General features: G+C 41.7%; 1 protein-coding gene across 2 annotated transcripts in view; it reads left to right on the top strand.

Moving 5' to 3' along the window:
- Positions 1 to 14,666, top strand: part of Cacna2d3 (calcium voltage-gated channel auxiliary subunit alpha2delta 3) — an 807,286-nt gene that overhangs the window by 111,445 nt on the left and 681,175 nt on the right. The window lies entirely within an intron of this gene.

Here is a 14,666-nt window from a genome sequence, read left to right as displayed (position 1 = left end):
GCTTTCCAGCAGGTACATGTGATGTGAAGACCGTGCTGCGGGGCTGCGGCATGCATCCATATCGTTTCAGAATGTTTTCAGCTTGCCTTTTTGTGATCACTGCTATCCTGATCTTAAAGTTGTCGAGGGGAATTGCAAAACACCGCACACAGCTTATGTGTGAGTTCTGGGGATCTGAACTCCTGTCTCATGCTTGTGCTGCAGATGTTTTAACCACCGGGACACTTTCCCAGTTCGAAGAGTGAACATTTTAAACTAAGGTTACTGCATGGCAAGAGATGACAGGAAATCTTTATCAGTAAGGCTGATTGTTTCGGAGTTTAGACTTTCTTTTGGATTTTAATTTATTTGTATCTGCCTCCCTACCCATCAGACCATCAGCTTTAACGCAGGGATATCTTCTCTTGTCTGTTTTAATTGATCTCCTGCTTTTATGGTTTGAATATAAAAGGCCCCTCCAAAGGCATCACTTGCTAAGGACTTGGTCTCTGCTCACAGTGCTATCAAAAAGCGACTGGACCAAGGGGGTCCCTATCCTCTTATTGAGTTCATGGCTGACTGTGCTATCAGGAGTCGGGTCCCAGTTGCAACAATCAGGTCCTAGAGGTTGTGTGACTCTGAAGGGATTGCTCTCTGCCCGCCCCTCCCCCGTCAGTTTTCCAGCTGACATGGATGACTTGCTCTGCTGTGCCTTTATCAGGATGCTCTGCCACGCTGAGCTGCTGCTTATCCCAAGTGTTTCTCCCCCTCCATCCTTTGTCACCGTGACGGAAGGCTGAGTGAGACAGGTGCCATTTACAGGTCTTTGCAGCACATGCTCAGTGTGCTACCCCGGACACTGTAGTTCATATCGCTTTTTTCCTTTATTGTGATAAGTCATCTTTAATCTATAGTTTTCTTTCTGTTCCTCTTCACATACCCTCCCCCCCACTTATAATATCTCTGTTAGAAAGCAGGCTATTTCCCAGCTTGTGTCTTGTTCACCATGGTAGGGCTCATCTGTTCCTCTGACCCTCGGATCTTTCTGCATGTCTGCAGTCATGACCCAAAGGCTCAACCAGATTCAGGTTGAAACCTTGATAGATCCCTGGGACTGGCACCATGTTCTTCTGTTAGAGGCTCCTGGAGCTCATGGTCTCTCTCTCTCTCTCTCCCTCCCCTTGGCACTCTGCTGCTCAGTGGGAATGTTAATTTGCTGCAATGGCAAAGCAGTGATTGCCTGTCAATGTTGTTGAGCTTGTGGAAGACTTGTCAAAAAGACGCTACCTTCTTTTCTTGCTTTTTTAAAGATTTATTTATTTTTATTTATATGAGTACACTGTCGCTGTCTTCAGACACCCCAGAAGAATTTATAGGATCCTATTACGGATCGTTGTGAACCACCATGTGGTTGCTGGGAATTGAACTCAGGACCTCTGGAACAGCAGTCAGTGCTCTTAACCGCTGAGCCATCTCTCCAGCCCCCATTTCTTGTTTTTTTTTTTTTTCCCATTCAATTTAGTTTGTAAATTATAGACAATATAAGTCTTTGATTTAAAAGACAACTTTATGGCTGTTTATTTACTTTGTATGTGTGTGTGTGTGTGTGTGTGTGTGGTATATGTATGGCATGCCACATGAATAGAGGTAAGAGGACAACTTTCAGGAGTTGGTTACATCCTTCCATAATGTGCTCCTTGATTGTCAGGTTTGGTGGCAAGAGCTTTTTACCCAAGAGCCACCTCACTACCTGGTACCCTCTCATTGTTTTTTGGTTTTGGGTTGTCTGTATGTTTGTTTGTGCCTCTATTCAATAGTGTAAAGGTAGTGAACCTTTCCCTTACATCCTTTGAAAGAACTGATGGAGACTATTTCCTATTCTTTGATGAACAAATAGGTTCACCCATGTTTTATAGGTTACACTTAATTGGCATTATCATCTTTATTGCAGCTCATATCTTGTGCTGGGAGAGACTTCAAGTTGATTCCATGTGACTCTGGTATCCTCCCTATCATGATATGGGATATTGCCATATATTGCCAATATTGCATGTGTATTGTCTCAGACCTAGGAACAGCCGTTCCTCCACAACACTGTCTCTGTCTCCATGTCTGTCCGCCTCCAGGAGTCCATCACCCCGCCCCACTCTGTGTATTGTAGGCCACAGTCTGGGAGCTAAGGGTGTCCCATATTCCTGCTTAGCCATTATTTCTAATCCTCCGTAGGTGAAACAGCAGGAAGCTGGCTAGCCTGTACATGTGTAATTCATTCTCTCACTCTGCTTTTGAATAATACTTCATGGGGTTTCCACTTATCATTTTGTAACACAGATATATAACTTCCTTATTTCACATTAACCCCTTTCCCAAGCAACCCCAAGAAAACAAAAAGCTTGGTTCTAAAGGTACAGTGATGATCGAAATCTCACACTAACTCATTTGTTTGTGGCGGTGTAAGGGCCTGAAGGTAGCTGCAGCTTGCATGTTTCTCTGTATAGATCTTCTAAGACATGGGCTGGGTGGGGAGAGGCCTAGAGCATTGCGGGTCATCGGGACAGGTCAGAGTAAGCAGGGAGGACAGAAACAACCTCAGCGGAAGCCTATAGGCCTTTGTGCCTACATGGCACGACTTTGTCCAGTATTTTGGGATGGGGGTGGGGGAGATTTGGGGTATAGGAGAACATGAGGAGAGCAGCGAGGAGTTTTGTGCAAGAGCTGAGGAAGGGGATCTAGACTCAGGCTGCACTGTCTGGGGGGGGGGCAGGGAAAGCAGCATTAACCTCTGGGTTTAGGTACAGGGCCACTGGCTCTCTGCCACAAGTCAGCATGCTTGTATTCATGTTAAATGGCCACACATCCAGCTGCATAACCGTGTTCACAGAAAACCATAGGCTGTTGACAATACAACAAGGTGAGGAGTCCGACACTCTCCGTACAAGCATCCTTCCTGTCATCTGCCCCTATTTATTGAGAATCTCCACCGTAGTGAGCAAGGCTGAGTGCTGGAAAGCCCAAGGTAAACCTGTTTTGAACACAGTGACCTTTGTCTTTTGCTCTGCGGCAGTCTCCTCGTGCCCAGCTCTTAGGATAACTTCAGAAATGGAGTCTTGCCTTCTGTATTAGTCAGGGTTCTCTAGGGCTACAGAATGTATGGACTGTCACTATGTATTAAGGGAAATTATTGGAATGACTTACAGCCTGCAGTCCAACTAACCCAACAGTGGGCAGCTGCGGGTGGGAAGTCCAAGCGTCTAGTAGCTGCTCAGGCCCACGGGCCTAGGGGGTTTCAGGTGGTTTCCTATGGAGTTTAGTCCTGAAGAAGTAGCTTCCAACAGATGTGCTGCAGGTGAGTGTAAGCAGGCGGAGAGCAAGAATCCTTCCTTTCCCCATTGTCCTCATGTAGGCCTCCAGCAGGAAGTGTGGTCTAGATTTAAGGTGTGGGCCACCACACCTGGATTTGAAAATTGCTCTGACCCAGGCTGGCCTTGAATTTAGAGATCTGCTTGCCTCTGTCTCCCGGGGTTAAAGGTGTGTAAAACCTTGACTGGACCTAAGCTTTTCATGGCCACTGTGCCTCAAGGTCTGGCTCAAAACAGTGTGTAATCGCTTGTCAAGATCCGGGTCAGAAGCCTGTGTCTTCCAGCCTCAAGATCTGGATCACAGGTGTGCCCTCCATGTCTGGATTGTAGTTCATTCCAGATGTAGTCAAGCTGACAACCAGGAACCATGTTTGCCCAACACCCCACCCCAGCCCTTGCAATCCAGTCTGCATCTTTTCTCTCAAAAGCAAATAAATATCATGAATTTGGAGACTGGGGCTACAGCTGATAGGGAGCAGAAATAGTATCAAGTGACCTGCTTCCAAGGGACTGCTTAGTGAAATCTCAAAATGATGGTGTCATAAAACGATGGCGTCGTGAGATAGAACCGTGGTGAGACATTCAAAGACCTGCTGGGTTATAGCCTGCCTGGTGTTTTACTGTCCCAGCCCTCCTGTTGAAGCTGGCCTGTTCTCCTATTTATGCATTTATGTAATTTTTTATTCATATGGTAATCTCTTTAGAAATTCTCCTTAATTGGGCTTTGGGGATACTATTGTGTAAAGTATCAGCTCCCACTGTTCGCTTCTCCCCTTCTATTTATACATATTTTTTTTAAGGGCAAATAGATCCTTAAAGGGAGAACCTTTGTTTTCTTGTATGGTGGTCTGATGAAAGTACTGACAGAAGATTGAGTTTAGAGTTTGTTTGTCGGTTTGTTTGCTTGGGTGTGAGTATCTGCACTTGCATGTTTGTATATGTGTTGGTGCCTGTGCACACGTGTGGGCATTTGTTGGGGACTAGAGTGGGTGCCATTCCTTTTGTTGTTGTTTTTGTTGCGTTTTGTATTTGTTTTGTGTTTTTTCATTTGTTTATTTATGGACACAGGGACTTAGAGCTCACTGATTAGACTAGACTGGCTTGCCAGTGAGCTCTAAGAATTCTGCCTCTGCTTTGCCTGAACTGGGGTTACAAGCGCGCACTGCCATGCCTGCAGTGTTTGTGTGGATTTTAGGGTTCTGATTCATGTGTTCATGCTTGTAAGACCCACAGCCATCTCCTCATCCCCTCAGCTCAGATTTAAGCTGAGTTTCTTGAGCTTTAGTTCACACCAGCTTATTTGAGAAGAACTCGTATTCCAGGGCCCATCCAATCTGCTCTTTACACCGCTGCTCTTTACAGAGACATAGACACTGGAGGTCACACGTGTCTCATGTTACAATCATGTCGTCAGCTAGTTCATGTTTCAGCTCTCTGTTTGTATGATCTTTACTCTTCCTACCCCACTGTCATCTTCCTTCATCTCAGAACTATGTATGACTTCTGTAAAGACATGAACTGACTAGTGATTATGTTACAAGGATGTTGTTATTCCTTGAAGATAGACTTGTTATACTCCCCTGGAGGACTTACAGCATCTGCCCTGTGGTTGGCTTTTCCCTGCAGGCTGCACTCTGCTATGTTCTCACTGGGAACCATCAGTGCCCTGACACTCCCCTGCTTCTTCCCGTAACCCGTCCCCAGCTCATCTGAGCATCAGTACATAGCCATAGAATGCTTTCTTTGCACCTTCCAACCTCGAGTTTGCTGTTGACTAAGGGTACCATGGGATGGATGTTGAAGCAGAGATGTGTGGTGGTAACAGAGCTGGAAGAATACAAAGGGATCTGGCTCTCAGGAAGCCTAGACACCTTTCCCTTCCATGAATCTTGCTCTGGACTTCATCCTTTCTTGGCCCCATCTGCACTTGCAGAAACTTTCTAGTCTTTTAAGACAAGGATTCAATCTGTATTTTCACCGAAGTGTTCTGTGCCCATTTTTGTTACCACAGGGCTGTGGAATATGTCCTGTAATACTTAAAGTTCAAACTCACCCCGAGTTTGGCTAGCTCATTCAGGCACTGTCACCTACGCATCCTCATGCTGAAGAATGGTAATAGCATCGTGTTCCTAATACGCTTGTTTGCTCAGCTCAATGAGCCTTAGGGTGGTAATTCTTTGGAGGGCACGAGGTTGTGGCTGGGTTTCTTTCTTCCCGTTATGTATGTTTTAATTTGCAGGAAGTGTTTGTGGGGTTGTATGTCCTGGCTGGATTTGGAGGCAGCAAAAATTAGATTAGATAGGGGCTGAATAAAGATGAAAGACTAAATTTCCTACCAGGGAGTCGCCATAAAATCACATAACAATCCTGCTTATAGCCTGATTCTATGTAGTAACATTTTATTGAGCCACTAGGTTAGGTCTGAGGCAGGACCCAGAAATAGAGATTTTCTCATTTCCTTAGACTATATGAGAGGCACTCCTCTAAGGATGAATCTCTTTCATGGTGCATGAAATACATGCTCCCTGGAGGTTATTTTGCATTTCCAGAGAGTTTATCATTTCATAATTTCTTGCCACTCCTATCCCCTTCCATTTACTCTTCTTGGGGGAAATGAACCAGGGACCAGTGTGGACTCAGAATCCAATGAACTATTAATATATTTTGGAACAATGAAAAAAATTCTATAGGACTTCATTGATGTAGCCATCAAGTGACAATTTCCAGAACCTTCTCTGTGATTTTTATGCATGGCCTGGATGTACTGATCTGCAAAGTTAGGGCCTTGTTCAAATGGATCTTTCTGAGCTTTGGTTTACCTATATCAAACTGAAGTTGATAATAGTATGTTGTATGTGAAGTTGTAATGATTCAACACTAAACACAGAAAACAACATTTAGCATGTGTCAACGCTAGAGCGACTTGCATTGCTGTTGCTATTCCTATAAGCGTATTTGAATTAAAGTAAGTTCTTTGGGGTATCTTCGTCAGAAATCTTCCTTGTCAGGAATGATAGAAATGACCAAGAAGATATGGGGAAATGGTGTTCACAGCAGCTTCTGTGTGTTGGTACAACTTCTACTGTAAAGGCAACCCTATCTACAGCCTGGGATGTTTATCATCGGGATCTTTTGTGAAGAACATTAATAGGACATCTCCCTGTCCTCCAGCCCCAGCTCAAGGGCACTGTCAAATGCAAACCAAGGCACTAGTATAGTCTCAATTGAGTAGAGGCAGCCTCCCTAACCTCACCTTCAGTGAGAGGAGTATTTGGTTGTAGAGAGAAGAGAGGCACCTAAAGTGTTCACACATGCAATGCCATTAGCAGTCTATTGCACACATTTTCCTCTTGTGTCAAAAACTGTCTTGGCCCAGAGTCTCCTCTTTAAACATAGAGTCATGTTTGATTTAGTGGTAAAGTTTATAGAGTTGAAGAGAGTTGACTTATTTGGGCATTAAAACCCACTGAGCCTTTATATAAATATATTGTTGTCATCTTGAAATTTTCCAAACCAGACATGGCCTTTACTTGGCCATCTGGCAGAGCTTTGCTATGTAAAGGAAGGGCAGCTATGGGTCTTGTAGGTCCTACTAATGCTGTGACCACTCTTCAAGTTCACAAATTACTGAACAAAATGTAGCATCAGGACACACATTGGCAGAAGGCCACGTGAGTATTAATTACCTTACTACTTAAAATAATGCACCAATTATGGGAAATTCACAATGAAAAATCTGCCTTTTTAGTACTGCCTCTCCTCAGCGATCAGAGGACCATTCTGGCTGGACCGTTGTTTGTAACATTTCCGAGGCCACCTCTCCTGTGGTATCATTTCTGTCTGCTGCCTCTTTTGCTTGGAAGCCCAGCACCACTCTTTTGTTGCCTATAATGGAGCATAGTTCTCAGAGCCCTGTATTCTAGGCCCTTCCTAGGCTGTTCTAGCGAACTCTTCCCTAACCTTTTCAAGCTGGTTGCTCCCAGGTTTGTGTCCTATACCTCAGCCTGTACACTCTGCCTACAAGCTCTTCCTCACCACCACAACCAGGTTTAGTCATTCCTCATGAATCCCAGTAAAGTCTTTTCTAAACACATTTCCCTAAGAATTACTTATTTTACACTCACATGCCAGGGTAGAAACGGATACATAGTACATAGAGTTTAAAGACTGATTAAATGTCACAGGTTTAATGAGTTAGAGAATATTGAAAAAAAATGAAGTTGGTTATAGAATGTCATTGTCAAATTTAGGAACAAAGATGAGGCTTTGAGAAGACTCACCGTCGGACTGCATCCTGAAACAGGGGTCAACAGATGAAGTCTTAGAAATGAAAGATCTTCAGATTTGAGGTTATCAACATCTCTTCCAGGGGACCCAACATTGTATCACCAGGAAAGTCTTGTTGAAAATGTTATCAATTACTGTTACAACCAAAAGGCCGAAGCTACCCTTCCTTGAACTTGAGGAAAGGGACATCTGCTGAGCAATGGGGTAGTTTCTGGGGTCCTCCTGTATCCCGTGGCAGCTTCACTGGATGTGGCAAAGCTTAAATATACATCAATAGACATTGAAGTCAAGGAAATACTTATTTCTCAGAGAGCTCAGAGCTCCCTGAATGTGCTAGAATGTAAGGAACAACAATAAAGCAACACACACACACACACACACACACACACACACACCTAGACACTCAATTTCTCTTTGATGGCACTGTGCTCTCTTTTGATAATCAACATTGAAATTTTTTTTTTCCTATCAGGAACTATTATGAAGAGCAGCCTCTACAAAATATGCTGTTTTTGTCCCAGTCCTTGTGTCTCTGTATTAGAAAAAGTTTAAAAGCTTCTCATATTAACATAAAATTATGGAAGGAACTTTTCAGTTTTCCATGTTATCTATTCCACTCTGGGAGACTCAGTCTAGCACTTTATTGATTTGTGTCTGCCCCTTTCCTCATCCTCTTGGACTGACTTTCAGGCTAGAGTAAGCAGGGTCTAGTTATGACTACTGAAGCAGAAATGCAGATCCAATGAGTAATTATTAAGAACTTTCCAGAATATTAGCTGTTTCACTTGCTGCAGTGACTAGTGATGGAATAGTCCATTAGACATTTCTGTTCCCAGCAACTCCCGAGAATTGATTTCAATCTGAAGCAGCCAACCGCTTTGATCAATACCATAATTACTCTTATTGATGGATTGTTTTACAATGGTAGCCATCATGGCAGCCCGTCAGCTTCGGAGGCACCCGAACTATCCCCTGCAAGCTGTAATGTACCGCAAATATCTGATTCAAATCAACTTACTATTGAGGCCAGGATGACAAGCGTGAAATTAATTGTTCCACTCCATGTAAGACCTGCATTCTTCTTTTGAGAGAGTAATTGGTTGCTGCATGTAGCATGGAAACTGAGGGAGCTTTGCCTCTGCAATGTTTATAGACGTATTGTTCCCCCCACCAGCTATTTACCCCCTGCTCGTTTAGGTGTCAGCAATATTGTTCAGCTGCAGTTTCTGCTGTTGTTGGTTTTGATCAAGTCTTGCCATGGCAGAAAGAATAGTTGCCTTATAGAAAGCTTGCTTGCAGTTGATGCAAACTTCTTTCTTAGAGTGTATTCATGAAAGAAGGGAGGTTGTGATTCCATAAAACAAGTACCATTGGATGTAATGACTCAGATTAGTCATGACACATCCATAGTGTGTGGCTTCAGTACTCCATTCTCACCATAGACAAGTCATCCCAATAAAACACAAAGATGAGGATCTGAGTTAAGTGATGTTACAGATAAAATGGGCAGATATAATGGCAGAATATTCCATCCAAACACTGCAGAATACACAATAAAATTAATAAGATCATGAGGGCATACCTAAAAAACTTACATTCTACTAAATTGGAAAATCTTTAAGAACCAAATGAGATTCTAGACACAATTTTGTCCAAAGGTGGACAAAATTGAGAAAAACAATTTAAATAGACCTATAGCACAGTATAAAGGGGGCGCGGAATGGTAAGAACAATCCAAGCTAAAAATAAAAATAAAATAGATAAATAGTGTAAATAAATAAAATAGTAAAATAGTTTTAAAAATAGGTTCAGATATATTCATTGATGGAGCCCATGTGACCTTTAAACGAAAAGCTCCAAGTGCTTCTCAAAGTTTTCAATAAAGAAGAAAGGTGTATGCTAGGAGATTCTCCCTTAAAACTGTTTTTACTCCTACAACAAAACTAGATATACATATAGATAAACATATATATATATATATATATATATATATATATATATATATACTTATTTATATGTTATATAAAACAAATCTCAATAAAATACCCACAGAGTTCAAGAACATATCACAAAGGTCATGCACCATGATCAAGTTGACTTCATTTCAGCAATTCAGCAGTTTCAGAGTGGTTCAACAAATGCAATCAATAAGTGTAATACATCACATTGGTGAACAGATGGGCAGGAATCATGCCATATCAATAGATACAATAAAGGCCTTTGGCAAAAATTTGACTTGTCTTTACGATAAGAATCCCTGGATAAAACAGAAATGTGATGTACTTTTTTCAACATAAGGCTTGGTATAGTAAACTTATAGTCATTACTATATTAAATGAGGATAAACTCAACTCATTCTCGTGAGGGACTGAGAAGATTGCCTGTTTGTTATGAGTGCATACTGCTTTTCCAGAAGGCTACAGCTGGTTCCCAGCACCCATGTGAGGTGACTTACATCCACATGTAACTCTATCTCCAGGGGCATTCAGAATTTCTTCCTTCCTCAGGTACTTGCACTGATAAGGACATATCCTTATCAGCATCAGAAACAACAGAAACATATATATAAATATAATTTAAGAAATAATAAAACTAAAGTTAAAAAAAACATTTTTCACTAAAGTGAGGAACGAGATAAAGGTGTTCTGACTTTTCTATTGCTGTGATGAGACATCACGGGCAACACAATTTATAGAAGAGTTTATTTGGGGCTATGGTTTTATAAGGTTAGAGTCCATGACCTTCATGATGGAGACCAAGGCAGCAGGCAGGTAGGGGTGGTGCTGTAGCTGTAGCTGTAGCTGAGCATCTCTTGGCCCACCAGTAGGAGACAGAGAGCTTCGTTGGGAAGACACCAGTCTTTTGAAATCTCAAAGCCCACCCCTAGTGACACACCTCCTCCAAAAAGGCCACACCTAGTCCTTACTAAATAGTTACAGCAACTGGGGACCAAGTATCCAAATAGATGAGCTTATGGGTCCCATTCTTATTCAAACCACCACAGGTCTCTACTCTTTCTACTATTAATCATTGAGTCTTAGCTAGAGTAATACAAGTGAAGGAAATAAACAGAATATAATTAGGAAGGAAAAATCAAAGTATTCTTAGCAGCTGATAGCATGATTCTATACAGAAGATACCTTAATGGCTCCACGAGAAACCTCTTAGATTTGATTAACACTTCCAGCAAAGAGGCAGGATACAAAATTAATATGCAAAAAGTCAGAAGAATTTATATATACAAATAATAAACATGCTGAGAAAAAAATCAGGAAAACGTTCTTGATTTCAATTGCAAAAAGAGGAAAAAAAAACATAACCAAGGAAACAAAAACCCTCTACAATGAAAAGATTAAAGAAAGAACTGGAAGATACTGAAAGATAGACTGACATCCCATGTTCATGGATCAGAAGAATTAATCTTGTAAAAATGATTATACTACCAACAGCAATCTATATAGTGAGTGAAATCCTCATCACAATTTTCAATGTCGTTCTTCCAAGAATCAGAAAAAAAAAAGAACTTTAAAATCACATAAAAGCTATAAAGACCCTGGATAGCCAGAGCAATCTTTAGTAAAAAGAATAATCTGGAAAGTGTGATCATATCTTATTACAGAGCCATTCATGGCAACAAAGCCAGCATGGAATATTGGCACTAAAGCAGACATGTAGATCAATGATACAGGATAGGAGACCCAGATAAAATCCAGGCAACTATAGCCACCTGCTTTTTGACAAAGATGTCAGCAACACACAGTGGAGAACAGACAGCCTCTTCAACAAATGGTACTCAAAATTGGATATCCACATGCAGAAGAATAGAAATAGAGAAGCATGTCTCACTATGCACAAGCATCAAATCCAAATGCATTGAAGGCCTCAAGATAAGACCCAGACCACTGGAATCACTAAAGGAAAGAATCGAAGAAACATAAAACATCTCAAGATACAAATATAGACAAAGACTTCCTGATTCTGATTGCTTAAGAAATGCCAGCAATAGACAAGGGATGTCTTAGTGAAATTAAAAATAAAATACACAGCAGGAGAGACAACTATTGGATGCAGAAGTAGCCTACTGAACAGTAGAACCTCTCTGCCAGCTATACATTCCATAGAGAAATAATTTGTAGGTTATACCAAGAGCTAAAAAAAAAATGTAAGCAACAGGAACTCAAATAGCCTAATCAATAATGATGAAGTGAATGGGGTTCTCAAAAGATGATATGCAAATGGACAATAACTATATGCGAAGATGTTCAATCCCAACTACCTGCTAGAGAAATGAAAACTGCAACTGCATTGTGAAGACATCTCATCTCAGTCAAAGGGCAGCCATGAATGAAATAAATAACATCAATGCTGGTGAACCAGTATCTACTGATGGTGGGAATGTAAACATGTCTAGCCCTTATGGAAACCAGTATGAACATTTCTCAAACAATAGATACACTGTCTGTTCCGTGTATAACACTCATGGATGTTAAAGGACTCCAGGTCAACACATCACAGAGATATTTGCACATCAGCATTTACTGCTCTACTGGCCACGTAATTATATTGTAATACAAACTTAGGTGTTCACCAACAGAGGACTGTGTATATACTGTTTTAGTTTTCTTTCTAGTTTTCTGGTGATACACCATGACCAAAAGCCCTCTAGAGAGGAAAGGATCTACTTCAGCTTTCAGCTTATGGCACATTATGGAGGGGACATGAGGCAGAAACTGAAGCTGAGACCATGGTGAGTGCTCCTTATTGGCTTGTCCTCCATGGTTTGCTCAGCCTGATTTCTTATACAACCCAGGATTATCAGCCCTCGGGTGGCATCACCTACAGTGGACTGAGACTTCCTATATCAGTCAGTCAATCAATCATCAATCAATCAAGAAAATGCCCAATGTCTTGCCTACAGGCCAATCTGATAGAGATATTTTCTCATTTGAGATTCCTTCTCCCCAGATATGTCTAGGCTTGTGCTAAGTTGACAAAAGCCAACTAGTATATACACAAAATGGAATTTAAAAATAGGTTCTATAATCAGGAACCTACGTTATATTGTTTCCAGGAAAATAAGTGAACTAGGAGATAATCAAATTACACAAATTTAGGCAACCACAGAAAGACAAACATTATATGCTTTCTGTAATTTTTGGTGCCTAAGTTTTATATAGCTACATAGTATGTGTCTATATAACTAAAGGAAGGTTGTTGGAGAAACAAAAGCAAGCAGACCTCAAAACTGTTTCCATGGATATAAAAGAAAAACCAGCAGCAAGCCACAATGGCTCTCAAGCTCTTTTCTGGCTATCCTAAGTTAATGAACACCTGAGATCATCTTTTCAAGGGCCCTCTATACAGTGGCACTCAGCAGACTGTCAATGGAGAAACTTCTAGTGAAGTCATGGATAAAATCAGAAAAGAAAGCTAAGAAACTTGTAGTGTGGCCGTAGTCCCAGCAGCTGCTCGCCTGTGCATCGTGCTGCAGGATGTTAAGTTAGGCCTAACTTGGGAGAGGTGCTCTCAAGCATTTCTTCTGGGAAGTTAATTATATAAGTTCATAGCTGGGGCAGGAAGTTCAAAGGCTGTAAAGACAGAAGGCCATCAGAGCTTTGGGCCCCTCATGCTCTCAGGAGCTTCCTGAGGTCTGGGTTAGACAGAAAACCTATTACAGGTGAGGAAAAAGTTAGGAAGTCAGCACAGGGGCTCTTTTTCACGATAGTGCATTTAATTGAATCCTATTTAACTGACTTTGTGTCACTGTTAGAGAATGTCTGCCATAAACAACCTAAAGGGGTAAATTAGCTTGGTTCATGGATTTAGAGCGTCCAGTCAAGCTTGCTTGGCTCCATATGCCTAGGCAGAGCAGAATGGCCTCTGGAGTTTGCGGTGGAGGCACTTTTTGGCAGAGAGGAGGCAGCAAGTAAGGGGGAACACAGGAAGAGACTATGGCAAATTATAGCACTCACAGACACACCCTTGGTGACCTACATCCTCCAACTTGACCCCACTTTCTGCCATCCACCATTCCCCAATAATGCCATCCTATTACAGATCCATCAAGTACGTAATGTGTTCATTAGGTCAGAGTTCTTGACATATAATGGTCTGTGGAAATTCCACCATAGACTCTCCCTGCCCCCATCCCCAAAGGAGTGTGCTTTTCTAGTCTTCTATGTCTTTCTTAGTCTAATCAAGTTGACGATAAAAATGAGCTGTCACAGATGCAGTAAGAATTGATTATAGAAAGAGTGCTTCTGTAGGCAATTACCGCCAAGTACTTGCTTTGTTTAATAATGGTTTGGAACCCATGGTAACCCAAGCCTATGAGATGCTAAATCTTGAAGTTTACATTCATGTGTGAAGTTTGGGAAGACAGACAGCAACTGTATACCCAAATATAAAAGATAATGTCAAATAATATTGAGAATGGCATAGGGTAGAGAACAGCAACTTTGATATTAGAAATTAAAGGTCAAGAAAACAATAAGGTGTCTGTTCTGGTTAGCATTGTTATCTTAACACGACCTAGAATCATCTGAGAGAAGAAACCTCAACTGAATAATAGCTTAAATCAGGTTGGCCTGTGGTTATGTTTGTGGGTTTATCTTAATTATTAATTGATGGAGGAGGTCCAGCCCACTTAGGAAGGTGCTATTCCTTATCAGGTTGTCCTGGGCTTTATAAGACAGCTAGATAAGCCCGAGAAGCAGTGTTCCTCCAGGATTTCCGCCTGAGTTTCTGCCTTGATGACCCTCAATAGCAGATTATACAACCTGGAAGTGAAAAATTAAAGAAAAACCCATGGGTTCTGAAAGTTGCTTTTAGTCAGAGTGTTTTATATGACAACAGAAAGGACTCTAGAAAACTAGGTCTGACGCCAGTGCAGCTCATGGAGCTGAGGCTGCACAGAACATTGAACACCGTTGGTATCTGAGATGTTTAAGCAGCTGAATTTTCTGTTACTTCCATGCTATCTGCATGCAGGGCAGGGCAGGGCAGGGCAGGGCAGGGCAGGGCAGGGCAGGGCAGGGCAGG

Source organism: Mus pahari, chromosome 8 (assembly GCF_900095145.1).
Source record: "Mus pahari chromosome 8, PAHARI_EIJ_v1.1, whole genome shotgun sequence".
Classification (NCBI taxonomy): Eukaryota; Metazoa; Chordata; class Mammalia; order Rodentia; family Muridae; genus Mus; species Mus pahari.
The sequence above is the reverse complement of the archived record's forward strand: the minus strand, read 5'-3'. Positions and strand labels throughout refer to the sequence as shown.